This window comes from Artemia sp. Qi Xiang Cuo, chromosome 18, assembly GCF_049724085.1.
Source record: "Artemia sp. Qi Xiang Cuo chromosome 18, ASM4972408v1, whole genome shotgun sequence".
NCBI lineage: Eukaryota > Metazoa > Arthropoda > Branchiopoda > Anostraca > Artemiidae > Artemia > Artemia sp. Qi Xiang Cuo.
The window spans coordinates 48,782,598-48,796,358 of NC_142811.1; the positions used below are offsets into that span (position 1 = coordinate 48,782,598).

At 37.4% G+C, this 13,761-nt stretch overlaps 1 protein-coding gene across 3 annotated transcripts in view; it reads left to right on the top strand.

Annotated features, from left to right (window-relative positions):
- LOC148941593 (cathepsin L-like proteinase) overlaps positions 1-13,761 on the top strand; it is a 47,749-nt gene that overhangs the window by 32,130 nt on the left and 1,858 nt on the right. The window lies entirely within an intron of this gene.

A 13,761-nucleotide genomic window follows, 5' to 3' on the forward strand; every position in this document is an offset into this window, starting at 1 on the left:
TTTACAGGCGGCTAAGGCGGCTTAGCGCTGCAGTGAGTTGTCGGTAGTACTAGAACTAGTAGTAGTAGTAATAGTAGCAGTAGTGGTAGTAGTAGTATTAGTAGTAGTAGTACAGGTAATAGTAGTAGTGATAGTAGTAGCAGCAGTAGCAGTAATAGTCGTAGAAGCAACAGTAGTCGTGGTAGTGTTCGTAGTAGTACATTAGTAGTAGTTCTAATAGCATTAGTAGTAATAGTAGTAGTAGTATTAGTAGTAGTAGTAGAAGTAATAGTAAAAGTGGTAGTAGTAGTAGTAGTAGTAGTATTAGTAGTATTAGTAGTAGTAGTAGTAGTAGTAGTAGTAGTAGTGGGAGAAGTAGTAGTAGTAATAGTATTAGTAGTAGCAATAGTAGTAGCAGTAGCAGTAGAAGTTTTAGTAGTAACAGTAATAGTATCAGTAGTAGGAGTAATAGTAGTAGCAGCAGCAGCAGCAGTAGTAGCAGTAGAAGTAGTAGCAGAAGTAGAATTTACAGAACGCTTTGTCCAAATTTATTCCTTAGATGAAGGAAGGTCAGAGCTTAACTATTCCCTCTATAATTATTTGAAGGACTTCCCTTTTTAAGGTTTAAGTACCTTCGATTCTGTAAAAATATCCACTGTCCCCTCCCCTAATAGGGTTGTACAACTTTCAATGATGCATACAACCATAAATTCGGTCTATAAGAATCATTCATTCACATTATAAAGGCTTGTAATAACTATTCTCAGACTGGTAATTTTGTTTAGGGACAAATGCGCCGCCCCGTGGCAGCTTCGGCTCTCAAGTCAAGGTTATAAATATAACTTTTTGATAGTTCTAAGCCCTTTCGCTCACTTAAAGTTTTCTCCATGCTGTATTTTGGCCCTACTCAGGCGAAAATTGTTTTTGATTATAAGTGCCAAAATTGGCAGTCCCTAATGTCGCGATCTCTTTTCGAACAGTTCGTTGTAACGAACTGTAAGTAAGGAGCGACCCAGCTCAATAGTAACCGAAACTCTAAAAAACGAAATTTTGATACCATTAGATATATCAAAAGAATTGCCGTTTTATACTGATTTCAAATATATAAATATCATTAAGTTTAGTTTTACCCGTCAAAGGTTACTAGCCTGAGAAAATGTTCCTGATTTTTGCAGAAAGGGGGAAACCGAAAGAAAAACCGAAAAGAAATCATAATAATCTTTTCTTAAGCAATGAAAAAGACTATGTCAATTAAAAACAAACAGAAACTAATTTATAAAAAAAAAAATTTCCAACAAAGAAGTTTTTAAAGAAGAGTAAAGAGCTACATTAAACCAGTTTCAAAGATGAGCAGAAATGATTTCTTTTTCAAGCCTGAAACTACCATAATTCATCGTCAATAAACAAAGGAAATCCAAAACAAACAGAAATTACGATCCTTTCAATCCACATTCGTTAGATTTTTTTTTGTAAACTTGGTTATAATAGTGATTTAAACAGAAACATATAGCTTGAAATAAGGATTGTTTTTAGTAAAGTAAAAATTATGTTCTATTCTTTAGAAGGCACAGCGAATGTCAGCTCTACTTCTCTTAGTCGCAGGTAGTCTTAGTCAAAGTTGGAATAGTCACACTTTCAAATAGTCACAAGTAGTCAAAATTGCAGTCGCAAAATACCACTCTCAGTGTCACAACCGATCACAGTTACAACTGCAGTCTTAGCGGTAGTAGTAATAGCAGCAGCACTAAAAGTTTCAAGCTAATACCCTTAGACGTTACTAAGATACTACAGATACGCCTTTTTTGAAAAGTGCGCATATCGTCTTTTAACTTAGTAGAACATCTCCCTCGCCATTCCCTGAAATCTTCGACTTAAAAACCTTAGCCATTCGTGAGACACTGGAGATAATCCATTTTGACAAAATGGATGCATTTTGCCATTTTGACAAGCAGGATGCGCTTAAACGCTTTTGATCTAGCTCAGTAGTCCTAGTTGCAGTAGAAATAGCAGCAGTATTTGCAGTCAAAATCACAATCGCAGTATTAGTAGCATTACATTAGTTCCTAGTCGTAAATAGTAGCAATTACAGTCACAAGTTGTCAAAGTCACAGTAGCAAGTAGTCGCAATCACAGTTGCAAGTAGTCACAGTCAAAAGTTGCCGCAATAGCAGCCAATAGTCGCAGTTGTTGTCACAGTCACAAGTAGTTGTAGTTGCAGTCATAAGAAATTTCGGTTACACGCAGTCACAGTCTTAAGTAGCTGCAGTCGAAAGTAGTCGCAGTCACAAGTAGCCAGGGTCAAAAGTGATTGGAGTCGCAAACAGTCACATTAGTAATCGCAAGTACCCTTATTCGCAGTCACAATTAGTCACAGTTTCTGGTTGCACATAGTTGCAAGTAGTCAAAGTCACAAGCAGTCGCAGTCGCAAGCCATTGCAATAGCAGTCACGAGTAGTCGCAGTAGTCGTTTCAAAAAGTAGCGTTCATAGCTTGTCGTACACTTATCCTGGGTGTTGGACACACCCAGGATCAAAAATTCCTCACTTTCTAAATGATAAATACTGTATGGAAATAATGAACAAATTGCATAATTTATAACCCTTTTCGTAGGGACTTTAGGGGGCATGTTATCCCTGAAGGTATGATTGTTAGACCTTTTGACTATTTTGGATATATTTTGGCTATTTCACAATTTTGATTAGTTTTTGAAAAGAGACTTCTAAAAGGGATCACGGGAAAGGGACGGATCTAGACCGGTCCGTGCCCGGGGCATGAATGGAATTGGATGCCTCCCGGTCAACAAACCCATTATACATACCAAATTACGTTTATCTTACTACTCCACTGAATATGTTTATTTTTGTATATTTATTCAGTTGTTTTCATACCATTAATATGATTTTTTAGGTAAATCCTAAAAATGTAAAATAAAGTTCAAGAAAACTCTAGGACTCCGCGTAACAACATTTCATTTATGAGACGGTACACAAACAATTTAAATTGTATACAACCAATAATCCTGTAGATTAAAACTCAACTTTACGGAGTTTCATGAAGCAAAGTCTTTGTAATGTCTTCATAAGAAAGTTTTGAAGCCATATCATGTTCTAAGTGGATTATACTCAAGTTTGTCAGTCGCTGATGGCAACCTTTTTCTAAAATAGTTTTTATTTAACTTTAGTTTGTTGAACCATCTTTCAAACAATTCGTGGTAACGAACTGACAATAAGAAGCAGCTCGGCCTAAAGCTCTGTAACCAAAACTCTAAAAATCAGATTACTGGTGCAATAGATGGCTTATATCAAAAGATTTGGCATTTTATGCTGCTTTGAAGAATAAGCAATTCATAAAATTTAATGATATCCATCAAAACCGACAAGACTGAGAAAATTTGTCGGACTTTCAAAAAAGGGGAAAACATCCCAAAAAAGTTAAATAATCTTAACGTAAACCACACCGTCAGATTCGAGGTATCAGAGAATCCGACTGTAGAGTTTTCAATTTCCTATCTGCAAAACGGTGGAATTTTTTATTTTTTACCAGAAGAAAAACTACGGATGCGTGTTTATTTTTTAATATATCGTATTTTCCAGGGGTGATTGTGTTGAACTAATGATCCTACAAGACCGACAGAGGGCTAACTCAAACAAAATTGAAAGTTGTAGAGTCCTTATTGCGTGACCGGAAAATTTGGGGTGGGGTTACTAGCCCCCCTCCACCCCGTTTTTTCCTCAAAGTCATCCGACTAAAACCTAAGATGAGCCATTTTGTTCAGCATAGCTCCACGGTCCAATAACTATTTTTCTGGAGATGACATGGCCCCCCCCCCCCCAGCCCTTGGGGCAGAATCTGTAAGCTATATACTTTCGATGGCGAATTCTCCCGGGGAAATATCACACAGGGGAATTTGCTAGAATTCCTAAACATTTTTTTTATTTGTCTTATTTTTTCTTTTGCGACTTAATTTTACATGTACAGATGTTCAGGAAGAAATTTTAGGGATGACATTTTCAGTGGGTTCAGAATTGTCTAGAAATTTTTTTCCGCGGGAGAAATTTGGTATTTCCGGCATGTTTAGAAAAACAAACGGAAATTAGATAAAAAGCGAGTCTTTTTTCAGTACTTGTCAACTAAACGAAACACAGTCAAGAATTACGCTTAGACTAGACCTCAGAAAGCCGGTTTCATAGCCATAAACACAACTGGCGGGTGATACAATGAATTTGACTTGTTTAATTTGGGCTATAGGCTATATTTGCACATTAGAGGTGGGGGTAAGGTAGGGTTATGTTAGAAGTGCTGTCCAGATACTTTACCCACCCCCTCCTAATGTGCGAATATATAGCACAGATTATACTATTATATAAACTAAAGGTTGTATGAAGGTTATGATTAATAAGGATTAGCTTCACTTCTTGGGTATGTTTCGTTTAATTAGCAAGTATCCTTTATTCAAATGAAAATAAGGAGAACTTTCTTGGTGAAATTGTTCACAAGAAATTTTCCGAGGGTAGTTTTCAACAAGTATGGAATTGTCTAGGGAAAAATTTCCGAGGGAGAGGGGTATACGTTTAAGAATTTCCCATGGAATTTTTTTTTTGTGGGATTTTATATACGGAATAATTTCTATTTGTTTTGAGTTTTAATGTTGTCTATACTTTCAATTGAAAAACTTGTCTGGTTTTTTTTTTTTAAATTAAATCATTAGAAGACACTGATAAAGGAATATTTAAATACATCTTCAAGGCAAACGTTGGCATGTTCTAAAGACGGAAAATTAGAATTTCTTTTGATCAGATCAAAAAGTGGCTATCAATTCGGTGTTCCTACGAGACAGCCGCTTGGGCTGGTTGCCCCCTTACCTCCTAGGTCCGTCCCCGCGATGGGATTCTTTTTCTCCAAGCAATTTTCAACATCCCAGTGACATACTCTGAAAGACTCAACTTAATACCCTAAACCGTTCCTGAGACACCTCTGATGCGTCCATTTGACAAACAGCATGCACAGAGACTGTTTTATTTTGTTCAACATACGCCTCAACATTTCTTGAAAGCAGTCACAAGTAAAAGTATTTACAGTCACTGTCGCAAGTTGTCACATTTGCTGTCGCAAGTAGTGATAGTCGACGTCGCAACTACTTGCAGCTGCAGCCACAGCAGCCTTAATGATAGTAGTGGTCCTGACAAGATCAAGTCAATACCCTTGCTGTTCCTAAGTTGTTGTAGTTTTACCCATTGTTAGCCCGGACGCACATTGCATCTTTTGGTTCAGTTCAGTATTCCCCTCAATATTCTCTTAAGTTTCGCCTTAATACACTTAGCTGTTCTGGACAAACCCAGAATCAAACGTTCCCTCTTTCCCAATGACTGTTTCTGTATGTAAACAGTGGGCAAGTTGAATAATTTACAACCCTTCTCCTTGGGGCTGTGGGGGAGGGGGGTGGCTGGGCATCCCTGGACGCATATTCGTATAATCTTCTAAGTCTTTTGAACAAAATGTTGTCCTCAATTTTCGGTCAGTATTGGGGAAGGGCCATCTAAATATGGCAAGTGGGAGAGGGGCTTGTTGCCTTTTGATCACTTTCCAACAGCCTCCTCAATATGCTTAGAAGGTTCAAACTTAATACCCTCAGCTATTCCTGAGATATTTTCAATAAGCCCTTTGACAACCAGCATACACATAGTCAATCACTCAATCAATCATATTATTAGTGTATATTGATTTTTTTCAGTATCCCCCTCAACATTTTCTGAAAATAGCCACAAGCAAAAGTAGTTACGGTCAGGGGCGTCCCGAGGGAAGGGCAGGAAGGGGCGCGCCACCCCCCAAACTTTTTGGCATTCTGTAAAATTTCGCCGACGGCAAAAATTTCGGCAGAAATTTTGCAAAATTGGCCGAAATTTAACAAAATTCTTGATTTCTGCAGAAAATTTGGCATGAGTCAGGTAGCAATACGGTAAAATTTACGAAAATCGCCCCCAATAAAATCAGCCCAGGACGCCTCTGGTTACAGTCACCAGTAGTTGCAGCCACAGTCAAATCTAGTTGCAGTCGAAGTCACAAGTAGTCACAGTTATAAGTGGTTGCTATCGCAAATAATCTTAGTTACAGTCGCAAGCAGTTGCAGTCACAGCCACAATTAGTCACAGTTGCAGTCACAGTAGCAGTAGCAGTAGTAGTGGTCCTGAAAATTTCAAATCAATAGCCTTACCCATGCCTAAGTTATTGCAAATACGACGTTTTGGTAACATGGATGCACATAGTGTCTTTTGCTTTAGATCAACACATCCCTGAAGATTACTCAAAATTTTACCATTACTCAAAATACACACAGAATCACTCTTCAAAATTTATCTCAGTATTCAAACGAGGGGGTATAAAAAAAGGACAAGGGGGGAGTGTTGGTCCTCTGGTCACTCTTCAACATACTCCTTAACATGGACTGAAAGCTTCAACTTGATACCCTCAGCTATTTCTTAAATAGAGCTTAAAAGCCCTTTTGACGACCATTATGTATTTAGTGTGCTATGATTTCCTTTGGTATCCCCTTCAAGTCCAAGCTTTAGGTCATTTCAATAAAAATATGACCTTTTGAAAAACTCTTCATGTTTATGCAATCATATTGCAAGCTTCATCCTTATGCAAAAAAAAAAAAAAAAAAAACATAAAAAAAAAAAAAAAAAAAAATAAATTGTATCTAAAAATGAGTCAACTTTCCTTTCGACAACCAAATTTTAAATCGTCCGATTAAAAAAAAAGATCTTCAAGTGCACGAAAACTCGATTCGCTTCTATTTGGAACAAAAGTTGACAAATTCATTGTCCCGACCAGCAAAATTTTCGGCCAACAAAAAGAATTCGTGTCAATTTAATGAAAAAGTAAATTGTATCATAGGAAGTGCAATTTACATCCTAATGCTAATGCTTCTACTCATACTACTGCTACTACTGGTATTAATACTGCTACTGCTACTAAAGCTAAGGGCCTCAATTCGAAAAATTTTGTGAATATTGAAACTGTGTTGAATTAAATCGAAACACACTATGTCCACACAGGTTGCCAAGAGGATGTATCACCACTGCTTCAGGAATGGTTGATGATATTAAGTTGAAACTTTCAGCGTCTGTTGAAGGAGATGTTGAAGCAAACCAAAGGTGTTCTGCGCATACTACTCCTAATACTACTACTGCTACTAGAATTATTGCTACTATGCAAGCTATGGGTATTAAGGGGAAGTTTTCAAGGAGTATTTAGGTGCATGTTGAACTACATGAAGGAACTATGAGCATGTCGATTGTCAAAAGGGTGACAAGGCAATATATCAAGAAAACGACTTACATTATTAAGTTAGACTTTTCAGGGTAGGTTGTGGCGGATTTGGACCTAGTCAGAAGGCACTATGTGTATGCTATTAATAATACTAATACGATTGCTGTAACTAATGACGCTAAGGGTATTAAGGTTAAACTTTTAGGGAACGTTTAGGGGGAGTTTTAATCAAACAAAAAATTATAGGCATGCAGGTTTTGCTAATGGGTATATAAGCAATTGCATAGGAAACGCTGCTTATATTAGCTGGAAAAATCATTGAAACTTCTAAAGGAGCTAATACGATTGGAAATTAGAATTTTAGTTCCCCTTTTAAGAGTCAGAAGTGATTGGAGCCCATCAATTCCTCCCAAGCTATTAATTTTCCAAGCACATCTAATCAAAGTTGTGAAACAACCATTTTGTTCAACATAGTTGAACTGTCCAGTAACTGTGTCTCTAAGGATCAGTGACGGATCCAGAGGGGGGGACGAAAGGGGCATTCCCCCTCCCCCTAACGTAGTCTAAAGTAGTGTAATTGGCTTAATTAACGCAAGTTTCCGTTAATTAAACTTGCTCCTACCGCAAGTTTATTCGATCAACCTATTTTGCGCCGCCCCCCCCCCCTAAAAAAATCCTGAATCCTCCCCTGCTAAGGGTATTGGGTATGCCAAACCCGACAGTTATGCAATTGGCATATTATGCTTTAAAACTAAATTAAAAGGCACTGTTTATATCTTGGATGCATATCAGCAATATCCCAAGCATGACAGAGGGTATTAAGTTGAAACTTTCAGGGCCATTGTTATTACTGCTCCTGCTCTTACAATTTAACTAAATCAAAAGAATGCAAGTGTATCTAGGTTTTCAAAAAGTATAGATTTTTTTTTTGGGGGGGGGGGGGAATTATATTACGTTTTATTTTACAGGCCAATTTAAGGAGGTAAAAAAGTAAATTAAACAATACCATTTTCTCAAGATTTTCAAAAGGGTGTTTGTTATTAAAATAGCTGCAAAAGCTTCTCAAACATACAAATAGCAAGCGAAACTATGGGTTTTTATACAATTTAATATAAAAAACAGGTTTTTTCAACTGAAAGTAAGGAGTGACGTTAAAACTTAAAACGAACAGAAATTATTCCGCATATGAAAGGGGCTGTTCCCTCTTCAACGCCTCGCTCTTTACGCTAAAGTTTTTTATTGTTTAAAAAAACAGAGTTATGGGAAAGTCAGAGTCAGAGTTATGCGTAAAGAGCGAGGCGTTGAGGAGGGGACAGCCCCTTTCTGTTCGTTTTAAAATTTCTGTTCGTTTTAAGTTTCGTTTCGTTTTAAGACATGGTTATCATATTATCGACCATGCTGAACAAAATGGCTATCTCAAAATTTTGATCGGGTGACTTTGGAAAAAAAACGAGCGTGGGAGGGGGCCTAGGTGCCCTCCATTTTTGGTCACTTAAAAAGGGCACTAGAACTTTTAATTTTCGTTCCAATGAGCCCTCCCATGATATTTTAGGACAACTGGGTCGATACGATCTCCCCTGGGGAAAAAAACAAACAAAAAACAAATAAACACGCATCCGTGAGTTTTCTTCTGGCAAAAAATACAGAATTCCACATTTTTTCAGATAGAAAGCTTGAAACCTCTACAGTAAGGTTCTCTGATACGCTGAATCTGATGGTGTGATTTTTATTATGGTTCTATATCTTTTAGGGGGTCTTCTCTCCTTTTTTCGAAAATCAGCCAAATTTTCTCAGGCGCGTAACTTTCGATAGGTAGGACTAAACATGATGAAACTTATATATTTGAAATCAGCATTAAAATCTAAGCAGCAGAAATTAGCATTTTGATATATCTATTGGCATCAAAATTCCGTGTTTTTAGAGTTTCGGTTACTATTGAGCCGGGCCACTCCTTAGTTGCAGTTCGTTACCACGAACTGTTTGACAATGGGCAAAGTTCATAACTTGCAGCCCTTCCCCTTGGAAATGTGGGGGATTCGGTCATCCTCCAAGACATATTTATTAGATTTTTGACTATGTTGAACAAAATGGCTATCTCAAAATTTTGATTGGGTGCCTTCGGGAAAAAAATTAGCATGGAAGGGGGCCAAGTTGCCCTCCGATTTTTTTGGTCGCCTAAAAAGGGCACTATAACTTTTAATTTCCGTTCAGATGAGCCCTCTCACGATATTTTGCGGCTACTGGATCGTTACGATCACCCCTGGGGAAATAAAAAAATAATAATAAAATAAACACGCATCCGTGATCTTTCTTCTGGCAAAAAATACAAAATTCCACATTTTTGCAGATAGGAGCTTGAAACTTTTATATTAGGGTTCTCTGATACGCTGAATCTGATGGTGTGATTTTCATTAAAGTTCTATAGCTTTTAGGGGTTGTTTCCCCCTTTTTTCGAAAATAAGGCAAATTTCCTCAGGCGCGTAACTTTTGATGCGTAAGACTAAACTCAATTAAACCTGTATATTTGAAATCAGCATAAAAATCTTATTTTATTGATGTATCTATTGGTATCAAAATTCCGGTTTTTAAAGTTTTGGTTACTATTGAGCCGGGTCGCTCCTTACTTACAGTTCGTTACCACGAACTGTTTGAAAGACCAAAACCATATAAAATATTATTTTCTTTTTCCATGAAAAAGACCATGTAAATAGTCAGCGAACCGAAATTAATTTAAAAAAAAACTTTTCCACAAAATAAGTTTTTCAAAGAAAATTAAAGAGCTCCATGAAACCAAAAATGAGGAGAAATTAAGTCAAATAATCTTTCAAGCGTAAAAACTGGCACAAATCATCATCAATAAATAAGTTAAATCCAATGAAATTACAGCAAATAAGCAATTCAAACTCAAGACGAGCAAAAATTAAGATGAGTAGGGCTTACAACCCCCATGCCTTCTCAAGACCAGAACATAGTTTGTACTTTACTGAAAACGAAATACGTTTTAAATATTTTATTTAGTTAACTTTCATAAATCAGAAATTATTAAGCCCTTCAAGAATAAATATCAGTATATGTATATTAAACTAACAATCCACGTTGATTTTTTTTCAGAATATAATTTGCACTTTACTGAAACAAACAAATGAACGTGGATTGTCAGTATAATGTGTATGTACTAATATTTATTCCTGAAGGTCTCAATAATTTTTGATTTATGGAAGTTAATGAAGAGAAAACATTTAAGTTGTATTTTGTTTTCAGTAACGTGCAAATTATGGTCTGGTCTTGAGAAGACATGGGGGTCGTCAGCTAAAAAACGCTGGAAAAAATCGTAGCTAAAAGCGTGTTTCACTTCAGCACCAGGATTTCACAAGGTCCAATCAGAGGCAACGCTATAGCCTTGCCTATAGTAAAGGCCATACAGCTCATATGTTTTATTTTTTTTTCCAGAGGCACCTCATATGGAAGAGGTCGTCGTATAAACTTCAAAGGGGGCTCATTCGACTGAAAAACGAGAGTTTTAGTGCTCTTTTTAAGAGTCAAAAGTAATCGAAGGGTAATTAGCCCCCCTCCACGCCATTTTTTCCTCAAATACATCCGATAAAAATTTCTAGGTATCCATTTTGTAAAAAATAGTTCAAAGAACATATAACAAAAACTCTGGGATCGACACAACCCACCAGGGCCCAGGGGCAGGTGTTGTAATTTATGCCCTGGCCGCAAATATGGTTCTTACAGAAAGGATACTCGCATAAACTTCAGAGAGGGCTCATTTTATTGAAAATAAAAAGTTCTAGTTCACTTTTTCAGAGTTAAAAGAGATCGGAGGGCAACTAAACCGCCCCCCGCCCACGCCCTTTTCCGCCAAATACATCAGATAAAATTTTTGAAATAGACATTTTGTTAAAAATAGTTCAAAGGTGATATAACAAAACTTTGATGTCGACACAACCGCCCAGTGCCCAGGGGCAGGCGTTGTAAGTTATACCCTGGGGGCATATAAGGTTCTTATGGAAGGGGTGCTCGTATAAATTTCAGAGAGGGCTCATTTGATAGGAAATTAAAAGTTCTATTTCACTTTTTTAGAGTCAAAAGTTATCGGAGGGAAGCTATCCCACCCCCAATCCCTTTTCCCCCAAATACTTCCGATGAAAATTTTGAGGCAGCCATTTGTTTGAAAATAGTTCAAAGATCATTAAACAAAAACTCCGGGGTCGACACGACCCCACAGGGTCCGGGGGCAGGCGTTGTAAGTTATGCCCTGGGGGCGTATAAGGCTCTTATGGAAGGAGTGCTCTTATAGCCTTCAGAGAGGGCTCATTTGATTGAAATTAAAGTTCTAGTTCACTTTTAAAGAGTCAAAGGAGATCGAAGGGCTATTAGCCCCCAACGCTCTTTTTTCCCCAAACCCATCCGATAAAAATTTGAGATAGCCATTTTGTAAAAAAAAAGTTCAAAAATCAGATAATAAAAACTCCGAGGTTGACACAAACTCCCAGAGCTCAAGGGCAAGTATTTGAGTTATGCTCAGGGGCCTATAAGGTTTTTATGTAAAGAGAGGTCTTATAAACTTCAGAAGTGGCTCATTTGATTTGAAAATGAAATTTCTATTTACCTTTTTATGATTCAAAAGGTATCGGAGGGCATCTAACCCTCCCTCCCCCCACACACTCACACACACACCCTTTTTCCAAAATGCATCCGATCAAAATTTTGAGATTGCTAGTTTGTTTGAAAAAGTCCAACAATCAGATAACAAAACTTTGGGGTCATTATAATCCCGGGGTCCAGGGCTGACCCCCCCCCCCCCACCCCCAACCCCAGAGAAATGTTTCTGAGTTACGGAAATTGTTTATTGTTACTTTGACACTTTGTTTACTTCAATACTTGGATTTAATGATTTACGTGGCAACTCCGATTTACGGTGCAAGGGCTGTAACTTATGCAAGTTGCTTATTGTTACTTTGATGCCTTATTTACTTTGATTCTTTCTTTACTTTGTTTTTTTTTTCAATTTGATATTGTCACTTTGACACTAGTTTTTGATACTTTGATGAATATTTGATGTTGAAAAAAAAGTTTGATTCTGAAATGAAGAATTTTTAAAAACTTGAAACTTTTTACAATCAAAAACGAACTAAGAGTAATTAAAAAAAATCAAAAAAATAATTTTTTCAAAGAAAAGTAGAGGCCATTTTAAACTTAAGATCAGCAGATACAAATACATGTTAAAATTCGAACTTAAAAAGACCAGAAATCATAGGCAGCGCAATAGCACTGCCTAAGTAAAGAAGGATGTTTCCACAGTGTATTATTTTTTTTTTCCTTAGACCAGGGTTTTTATAGAAAGAGTTGTCGTAGAATCTTCAAAAAGGGCTTATTTGATTGGAAATTCAAAGGGCTAGTGTCCTTTTTCATAGTCGAAAGTGATTGAAGGGTAACTAACCTCCCTCTCCCGTTCACCATTTCCCGAAACACATCTAATCAAAGTTTAGATATATTCATTTTGTTCAACGTAGTTGAAACTTCTGGAAATTAGGTCTTTGAGGGGGACAACCCCCCCCCCCCCCCCAAAAATAAATCTCAGGGAAAGGGTTGAAAGTTATGCCCTGGGGGCATATAAGTTTTTTATAGAAGGTTTTGTCGTAGAAACTTCAAAAAGGGCTCGTTTGATTGGAAATTTAAAGGGCTAGCGCACGTTTTAATCGTCGAAAGTGAATGGAGAGCAACTCACGCCCACCATTTCCCCAAACACATTCAATCAAACTTTAGAGATAGCCATTTTGTTCAACGTAGTTGAAAGTTCTGGAAACTATGTATTTAAGGATGACAAACCCCCCAAAGCACCCAGGGCAAAGGTTGTAAGTTATGCCCTGGGGGCTTATAAGGTTTTTATAGATAGCGTTGTCGTAGAAACTTCAAAAGGGGCTCTCTCAATTGGAAACTGAGAGGTCTAGTGCCCTTTTTAATAGTCAAAAGTGATTGGAGGGCAACTAACCCCTCTCTCACATTCACCATTTCCCCAAACACATCGAATCACCATTTTCAGATAGCCATTTTGTTCAATGTAGTTGAATGTTCTGGAAATTAGGTCCTTCAGGATGACACTCCCCCAGAGCCCTCGGGGATAAGGTTGTAAGTTATGTCCTGGGGGCATATAAGGTTTCTATTGAAAGCTTTGTCATAGAAACTTGAAAAAGGACTCATTCGATTGAAAATTCAAAGAGCTAGTGCCCTTTTTAATAGTTAAAAGTGATTGGAGGGCAACTAACCCCCCTCTCATGGTTATTTTGAGCATGCTTGTTTTTTAATATAATTTAAATAAAACACGTTACAGTCAGTCATAACTAAAATAAAACATTCCAGATATATTCGGCTGCTGTCGAAGCATGCCCTGCATTGACTATAAGGACTTCATCATGTGAACCCCACAAAGTTGCATGATTCTAATATGACTGCATCGCAGGGACTGCGATGGTACTTGTATCTTCTGATCGAGATTCAGCAGCCAGC